Below are 9,247 nucleotides of genomic sequence, written 5' to 3' on the forward strand. Positions count from 1 at the left end.
CATGATTTACTCCATGTATCTATAAAAAGGGGGCCTCCCCCCCCTAATTTGATATCTCTGAATCCATTTTTGGACTCTGTTTTCTGTAATTCCCTCTCCATCTTGTATTTTCTTCGTATTTTAATAAATTCCTATTTTGCCCCTAGTTCAATTATGAGTGGCTAATTTTCTTTCAAGCTTGGGTTGAAGGTGAAGTCTCAACATGTGTCATGGGCTTAATTTGGTAAATTTATTTTCTCTTCCCCTCTAGTTTTTGTGGATGTTTTGACTTCTCGTCGACAAATAATACTAATCTTGTCTAGTACCGCCTTGGTTTCACCGGCCCTCTAGTATAAGGTTATTATTATTTGGCACGATAAGCCCTTAGCACCATATTGATTAGAGCGTGGTTCATGAGGTGTGGATTCCCCCCTCATGATTTAATTGGCATTAATAAGGAATATTTAGCCCATGATGCATGTTGATGCGGATCCGAATACCCAAGTACGTCATTTCAATAGAATTATCTTCAATCTATTCTTGCCATTGCAAGTCAAATTTTAGAATTTATTATCGCCATTTCAATTCCAATTTTAGAATAATTTAAATCACTTCCACCACAATTCCAACCACCCATTTACAAAATTAATTCTACATATAATTAAAATCCACCTCCTCGTGGGATCGACACTCGTCACCATTGATCTACACTACAATAGATTCGTGCGCTTGCGAGTACATTAAAATTTGCACAACAAGTTTTTGGCGCCGTTGCCGGGGAGGTAAGTAATTTTAATTCATAGAATTAATTTTTGTGAATAATTTCTTTTATTTGTTTTCTTGTATTTTTTTTATTATTAAAAAAAAAAGAAAAAAAAAGTGAATCTACATTTAAAGGTTAGTATTTCTTTTCTTTTTCTCTTCTTTAAAATTTTGTAATTTAATTTTCCATTTATTTTTCTTTGTAATTTTTTTTTATCTTATTAATTTAATTTTTAGTTAATTTCTTTCACGTATTTATTTTTGTGTATTTTTATAGAAAGGTTGTAATAGCGCAATAAGGTTAGTATCGTAATTTCTCCCTCTTCTTTATTTTTATTTGTTTTGTTCCCATCTTTATTTTTTGTTTTGTTTGCATCTTTATTTTTATTTTATTTATTTTGCATGCATGGTCGTAGGTCATTATTACCTAATCTTGAACCTATAGACCTTGAATTAGAAAAAACACTTCGCACACACAAACACGTTAAAAATAAAATGGATTTACAAGCACCACAGGAGAGGCCATTTAAGGACTATTTTAGTCCCTTAGCTAATTTGAGCACGTCATGCATAAGATACCCAAATGTAGCTGCTAGGAGTTTTGAATTAAAACCTAGTGTGTTAAATTGTCTCCCTACATTTTATGGCCTAGAAAATGAGGATCCATATAATCATTTGAATGATTTTCATGCCATTTGTCAAACATTCAAATATGAGAATTTTTCAGATGATGATGTTAAACTTAGACTATTCCCATTTTCTTTAAAAGATAGAGCTCGTTCATGGCTTAATACATTGCCTGCTAATAGAATTGCATCATGGGAACAAATGGTTACAAAATTTTTAAATAAATATTTCCCAGTGCATAAAACCAATGCTATTCGCAGGGAAATCTCGGAGTTTACCCAGAAAGATGACGAGCAATTTTTCGAAACATGGGAGCGATTCAATGGGCTACTCTTGAAGTGTCCACATCATGAGTACGAGAAATGGCACCAATGCCAATACTTTTTGGAAGGATTATTGCCGAATGTGCAAGAATGGCTAATGGCAACGAGTGGAGGAGAGCTAATGTCAAAAAGTGCATCAGAGATTTGGGAATTCTTCCAGCGACAAGCAGATAATTCCCAACAACGGAGTCGATCACTCAAGACTACTAGAAGAATTAAAGGAGTGAATGAGGTTCAAATTGGCGAATCAAGTTCAGAAATTAAAGAAGTCAAAGCGATAATTGAAGGTCTCTCTCGACAAATAGCATCATTATCGACTGCTAAATCAACAGAGCCACATGACCATGACTCATACTCAGATCAAGCCAATGCCATAGGTGTAATGAGAAAGCTATCAAATTACAACCCATACTCCAACACATATAACCCTGGATGGAGAGACCACCCCAATTTTTCATGGTCTCAAGGATTCCAACAGAATGGACCAACAGCTCCAGCTCCACCAATTCCACAAAATCCTCAAGCCTCTCAGCCACCATTTAGACCATACAATCAGAACCAGAACCACTCTCAACCTAGACCATGGGAGGATACATTCCAGAATTTTAGGAATGTTACTCACTCCACGATTGAGCAACAGAACCGCACCATTGATGGACTACGAAATGAGTTGAGAGCAGGCTTCAATTCACAAGCCCAATCAGTTTCAAGCCTCGAGAAGATGGTGGGACAACTTGCTTCTTCAGTTCAGACCTTGGCAATGACCGTTGAGAAAGGTAAGTTTCCAAGTCAACCAGTGCCTAACCCTAAAGGAGTACATGAAGCAAGTACCAGTTCACCACAGCAGCATGGAGAGGTCAAAGCAGTAATGACCTTGCGAAAAGGAAAGGAAGTCGACAACAAAGTGGAGATGCCGGTGACAAAAGAAAATCAAATTGTACCTGTGAATGTTGAGGACTCATCACCGGAGGAGAAAGAAGAAACTAACCCACGAGAATATGTTCCGAAAGCTCCATTTCCTCAGAGGTTAGCTAAAGGAAAAAAGGGAAAATCCACAGGTGAGATTCTTGAAATCTTCAAACAGGTAAGTGTTAACATCCCTTTGCTTGATGCTATTAAACAAGTTCCATCTTATGCCAAGTTTCTTAAAGACCTTTGTACTAAAAAGAGAAATATGCATGTTCAAAAGAAGGCATTTTTAACAGAAAACGTTAGTTCTATACTCCAACATAAAATTCCTTTAAAATGCAAAGACCCAGGCTCCCCCACTATCTCATGTAGTATAGGGAACCACACAATTGAGAATGCTTTGTTGGATTTAGGAGCTAGTGTAAATCTTTTGCCTTACTCTGTATTCGTGAAACTTGGACTGGGAGAATTACACCCAACTCCAGTGGTGTTACAGCTTGCAGATCGGTCCACGAAAATACCTCGTGGTATTGTGGAGGACGTGCTTATCCAGGTAGACAAGTTTTATTTTCCTGTTGATTTCATTGTAATTGACACTCAACCAATACAGGATTCAAGGAAGCACATCCCCATTATTCTAGGCCGACCTTTCTTGGCAACTGCGGATGCTCACATTCAATGCAGGACTGGAAATATGCAGTTGTCCTTCGGCAACATGACTATGGAGCTAAACATTTTCAACATTGCCAAACAACCTTACAGTGTAGATGATGGAATTGTTGATGTGGATTTAATTGAAGCATTAGTTGATGATACTTTTGTTTCAAACCTTAGTGATCCTTTACAAACATGTTTAACTCACTTTGGTTTGGATTTTGATATTGACAGATCGGTCGATGAGGTCAATGCCCTGCTTGACTCAACACCATCTATGGACACTAATAAATGGAAGTCAAGAGTTGAGCAACTAGCACCATCAGAGAAGCAACTCATTCCATCATCAGAATCACCACCGAAACTCGAGCTCAAACCATTGCCCAACACTTTGGAATATGCATTTTTGGGAGAAGAAAGTACTCTACCGGTAATCATCTCAGCATCCCTCAATGACGAACAAAAAGGTAAGTTGTTGGATGTTTTGAAAGAGCACAAAGGGGCATTAGGATGGACCATAGCAAACATTAAAGGTATAAACCCAGTAGACTGCATGCATTACATTCACCTTGATGAAAATGCTAAAACTACTAGGGAGATGCAACGTCGGTTAAATCCTAACATGAAAGAAGTTGTTAGAACTGAAGTCCTTAAGCTATTAGATGCAGGTATCATTTATCCAATTTCTGATAGTTCATGGGTCAGTCCTGTACAAGTTGTCCCCAAAACGTCAGGAGTCACAGTAGTTACGAATGCTGATAATGAATTGATACCCACTAGAGTAACTACAGGATGGCGTGTATGCATTGATTATAGAAAGTTGAATTCTGTCACACGTAAAGACCATTTTCCTTTACCATTTATTGATCAAATGCTTGATAGATTAGCAGGCCATGAATTTTATTGCTTTCTAGATGGCTACTCAGGATATAATCAGATTCCCATAGCACCAAAAGATCAAGAGAAAACTACTTTCACTTGCCCTTTTGGCACATTTGCATATAGGAGAATGCCATTTGGATTATGTAATGCACCTGCTACATTTCAACGATGCATGCTAAGCATTTTTTCTGATATGGTTGAACGATTTCTTGAAGTCTTTATGGATGACTTTTCTGTCTTTGGTGATTCATTTGATCAATGTTTACATCATCTAACACTAGTTCTGCAGAGATGTATCGAGAAGAACTTGGTCTTAAATTGGGAGAAATGTCATTTTATGGTAAAACAAGGTATTGTTCTCGGTCACATCATTTCGAGCAAAGGTATTGAGGTTGACAAAGCCAAGGTGGATCTCATTTCTAATCTTCCTCCACCTAAAACAGTCAGAGAAGTAAGATCTTTCCTTGGGCATGCTGGTTTCTATAGACGTTTCATTAAAGATTTTATCAAAGTTTCTAGACCCTTATGCAATTTACTTGCTAAGGATGTACCTTTTATCTTTAATGATTCATGTCTTATGGCGTTTGAAAAATTAAAACGGTTGTTGACATCATCACCCATCATTCAGGCCCCAAACTGGAGCTTACCATTTGAGCTAATGTGTGATGCATCTGATTATGCAGTAGGAGCAGTATTAGGACAAAGAGTTGATCGAATTCCCCATGTTATTTACTATGCTAGTATGACATTAAATGATGCACAGTTGAACTATTCAACTACTGAAAAAGAAATGCTAGCAGTAGTGTTTGCATTAGAAAAATTTCGATCTTATCTCATTGGTTGTAAAATAATTATATTCACAGATCATGCTGCTCTTAAATATCTTCTCACAAAGAAAGATGCAAAAGCCAGACTAATTCGTTGGGTGTTACTTTTGCAGGAGTTTGACTTGGAATTCAAAGATAAGAAAGGGACAGAAAATGTTGTGGCGGACCAGCTCTCTCGTCTCCATTTTGACACAATTACAGAATCATTACCATTGAATGAGTCATTTCCAGATGAACAATTAATGAATGTGGAAGTATTACCTTGGTATGCTGATATAGTTAATTATCTTGTTACAGGTAAACTTCCAGAGCATTGGACCAAGCAAGACAAGGCTAAATTCTTTGCAGAGATAAAGAATTTCTTTTGGGATGACCCGTATTTGTTCAAGTATTGTGCAGACCAAATTGTTAGACGATGTGTCCCAGAAAGTGAAATTCAGAATCTCCTTTCATTCTGCCATGAACAAGCTTGTGGAGGCCATTTCAGTGCTAAGAAAACCGCGACTAAAGTTTTACAATGTGGTTTTTATTGGCCAACTATATTTCGAGATGCTTACACTTTCTGTTCTTCATGTGATAGGTGTCAACGAATGGGGAGCATTACGCGAAGGAACATGATGCCACTAAATCCAATTTTAGTGGTTGAGATTTTTGACGTATGGGGTATCGACTTCATGGGACCCTTTCCCCCGTCTTTTGGTCATCAATACATATTGGTTGCTGTTGACTACGTATCGAAATGGGTAGAAGCAATTCCATGTAGGACCAATGATCACAAGGTGGTGATAGGATTTTTGAAAAGCAACATTGTCTCGCGCTTTGGATTCCCTCGAGCAATAATCAGTGATGGTGGTGCCCACTTTTGTAACAAAGCATTCAAAGCTCTTTTGACAAAGTATTCAATCACACACAAAGTGGCGACCCCGTATCATCCGCAAACTAGTGGCCAAGTTGAGATCTCCAATCGAGAAATAAAGCACATATTAGAAAAGACGGTGAGGCCGGACAGAAAAGATTGGTCATTAAGACTTGATGATGCATTATGGGCATATAGAACGGCTTTCAAGACCCCGATTGGGATGTCACCCTACAGGCTAGTATATGGAAAAGCTTGCCACCTACCTGTGGAACTCGAGCATCGTGCATATTGGGCCATCAAGAAATTCAATTTTGACATGCAGCAAGCCAGCTCAGAAAGAAGATTACAGCTGGCAGAACTTGAAGAAATTCGCAATGATGCATACGAAAATGCCAAGATTTACAAGCAACGAATGAAAGTCTTCCATGATAAGCAAATTATGAGAAAATCGTTCACTCCAGGTCAGAAAGTGCTTTTGTTCAATTCTCGCTTGCACCTATTCCCAGGTAAGTTACGCTCTCGTTGGTCTGGTCCCTTTATTGTTCATACTGTTTTTCCACATGGGGCAATTGAAATTAAGGACCCAAAGAACGGTGTCACGTTTAAAGTTAATGGTCAAAGATTAAAGCCATATCTAGAGTACCAACCACATGGAGAAGACACCGAAATAAATTTGAGTGACCCACCAGATTTGAATTGATTTTTTTTTTCTTTTCATTGATTTGATTTTTCTTTCTTTCTTTTTATTATTATTCTTTTGCTAATTGAAATTGTTTTTGCATAAGTGTGTTTATTTTACCATTAAGTTTTCTCTTATCATTTTTAATCATGAGTCTCATACTTAGACCGTTCCTCCTGAACATTCTTAAACCACTTCAACGTGTCAAAACTCATCTCAAAAGACAGATTCAATTTTGTAAAACACATCGCATTTGGGCTCTACAACCACCAGAGTTAGTAGCCTATGTTGAGGGTTTAGAACACCAACTCAGAGACATTGAGAGAAGTGTTTACGACATCCAGTTGGAGCTTGAGGTAAATTCAATAAGAGGACGATTTTAATTTTCTTTGTGTGTTTTAATTTGTTTTTCTATTTGTGTGCTTTAGTTTGTTACCCCGGTGAAGTGGCGGATAACGGTACTCCGTGACAATCAAGTCGGTTACTTCAGTTTCCCATAATAACTGATATTCTGAGGCGAAGGTATGGACAGAAATGAGATTCTAGCAAAGCTTCACAAGCGATTCCCTTCACTTCCTCAGAATGCCCTCCTTACGATCTATAAAGCTCGGTCCGAACGCATGCGATTATTCATGAGGAATAACATACCTGCTGACATCCGTTGGTTAATCGAGGCTAAAGTACGATCGGCAGGTGAGTTACCTCCAAAATTTATTGCATACATGCCTGGTTGTGGTAAAGGAAATTATGCAAGAAAACGACGAGCTCGAAGAATTTCTGTTGCTTGTCATAAGTGTGCCAGAATGAGTTGCAATAAAAACCCATGTTCTTTAGGCATGATGTCTGATAACAGGGAAGATAAGATTCAATTCATTAGGGATGGCTTGAATAAGGAGTCATTGGATGATATCCTTTTGTCTCTTGAAACGCATCCCAGTGGATATGTGCAAGGAGCGATTCTCCAGTTATGGCCATTATTCCAGAAAGAGCATGCACGATATAGTCTCGGGAATCTGACTATAAACGACCCTGTTTGCCAGTTTATAAGAAAACTGGATAGGAAGCCTATCCTCGACCCATAGAGGGCGTTCAAGCCGTTTCTGGACGTAAAACCAGAGGAAGATGTGAGCCACAGTCGCAACTACCTGTAAATATCCTTTTACTTTATTGTTATTTTATTTCACTATTGTCTTATTGTTTGTATTATTGTCTTTAATAATTTTATTACTGTTTGCTTTTTCCTTTTTACTGTTTTCTTTTTTACTTGCAAGCCACGTGCTTTACGCGTTATTTGACACTAACATATTACCTCATACACGACCATGACCCACTATCACCGAGACTCTTAAATGTGATTTCTTTTTTGTCAAGCACTCACAAATTATTTTTGAGAAGTATCACAATGTCAGCTACTCCCAATAGACAATTCAAGAACATTTGTGTGCTTTCTGGATTTACATATGGCAAACATAAAGAGTTCGTTGAGGCAGCCATAGATCTTGGTCGAAGCATAGAAGCGAGAAAATTACACTTGGTGTATGGAGGAGGTAACCGAGGGTTATCAAAAATGGTCTCAGAAGCAGCTTTTATCAGAGGAAGTCAAGTGTTAGGCATCATCCCAAGAGTCCTAAAACCATTGGGCAGTTCGTCTGACTCATCAACTGGAGAAGAGTTAGTCGTCTCAGGTATGCAAGAAAGAATCACTGCAATGCTTAATCATGCTGACGCTTTTATTTTCCTTCCAGGAGATCTTGCAACACTAGAGGCACTTATCACACTAGCATCTTGGGCCCATCTGCACATCCACCAGAAACCCATCGGTTTGTTAAATGTCAATAACTTTTATGATGGCTTTATCGCATTTCTTAACCATGCAATAAAAAACTATTTCATTCCCGCTAATGTGAAAAAACTCTTTATTTGTGCTCACACTGCTAATGAGCTACTGGATCTATTACAAGCTTATAGACCGGAGCCAGACCCCTGGACCTTTGTGTTGGAGCGTCCAAATAATGATGGTAACAATAGCAGTAGTAAGAAGTACAAATTAGATTTAACTCTCCGCCTGTAAATATTTTCTTCTGTGTTGCACCACCCAGGTGATGTCTTCTAAACTCTACTTCTTTCATTTCAAACATTGAGGACAATGTTTCGTTCTGGTTGGGGGGAGGGAATAGTCGACAATTATGAAATTTTGGTTAAGTTTTTACTAATTTTTTGTTGTAGAAACTAACTGTTGCTAACTTTTTGTGTTGAAGATGGCTGAATATGGAGTGTAGTGACTCTAGAAACGCATCTTCATCGTTTAAAAAAAAAATTAAAAAAAAAACTTAAAAAAAAAAATTAAGACATTTTCTTTTTTCTTTATTATGTGTTTATGTTTATTTTTCTTCTTTTTAATTTATCCTCTATAAAAATGCATTTTCCAACTTTTGAGTCGAAGATGGCTGAATATGGAGTGTAGTTCCTCTAGAAACGCATCTTCTTTAAAAAAAAAATAATAAAAAAATTATTTTCTTTTCTATCATTTTAAATGTAACTTTTCTAAATTAATTTTTCTACATCATTTTCACATTTCTGCATGCATATTTTTTTTTTTTTTATGTTTAGAATAGGTTGGGGGGTAGAATGTTGTTTAAAAAAAAAATTTTTTTGATTTGTTTTAACATTGGGTGACATGATTAATTTAAATTTTAGTATTTGTATTATCTTTGATCTTAAGTGATGTTACATTATGTTTGCTACT

At 37.2% G+C, this 9,247-nt stretch overlaps 1 non-coding gene and 1 pseudogene across 1 annotated transcript; one reads left to right on the forward strand and one right to left on the reverse strand.

The window, feature by feature from the left end:
• LOC112098026 overlaps positions 1 to 9,247 on the forward strand; it is a 205,229-nt pseudogene that overhangs the window by 44,753 nt on the left and 151,229 nt on the right.
• LOC112098587 lies at positions 1,621 to 1,723 on the reverse strand. The gene has a single exon (XR_002905698.1). It is a non-coding gene; the product is annotated as a small nucleolar RNA R71 (small nucleolar RNA).

Source organism: Citrus clementina, unplaced genomic scaffold (assembly GCF_000493195.1).
Source record: "Citrus clementina cultivar Clemenules unplaced genomic scaffold, Citrus_clementina_v1.0 scaffold_5, whole genome shotgun sequence".
NCBI classification, from domain to species: domain Eukaryota; kingdom Viridiplantae; phylum Streptophyta; class Magnoliopsida; order Sapindales; family Rutaceae; genus Citrus; species Citrus x clementina.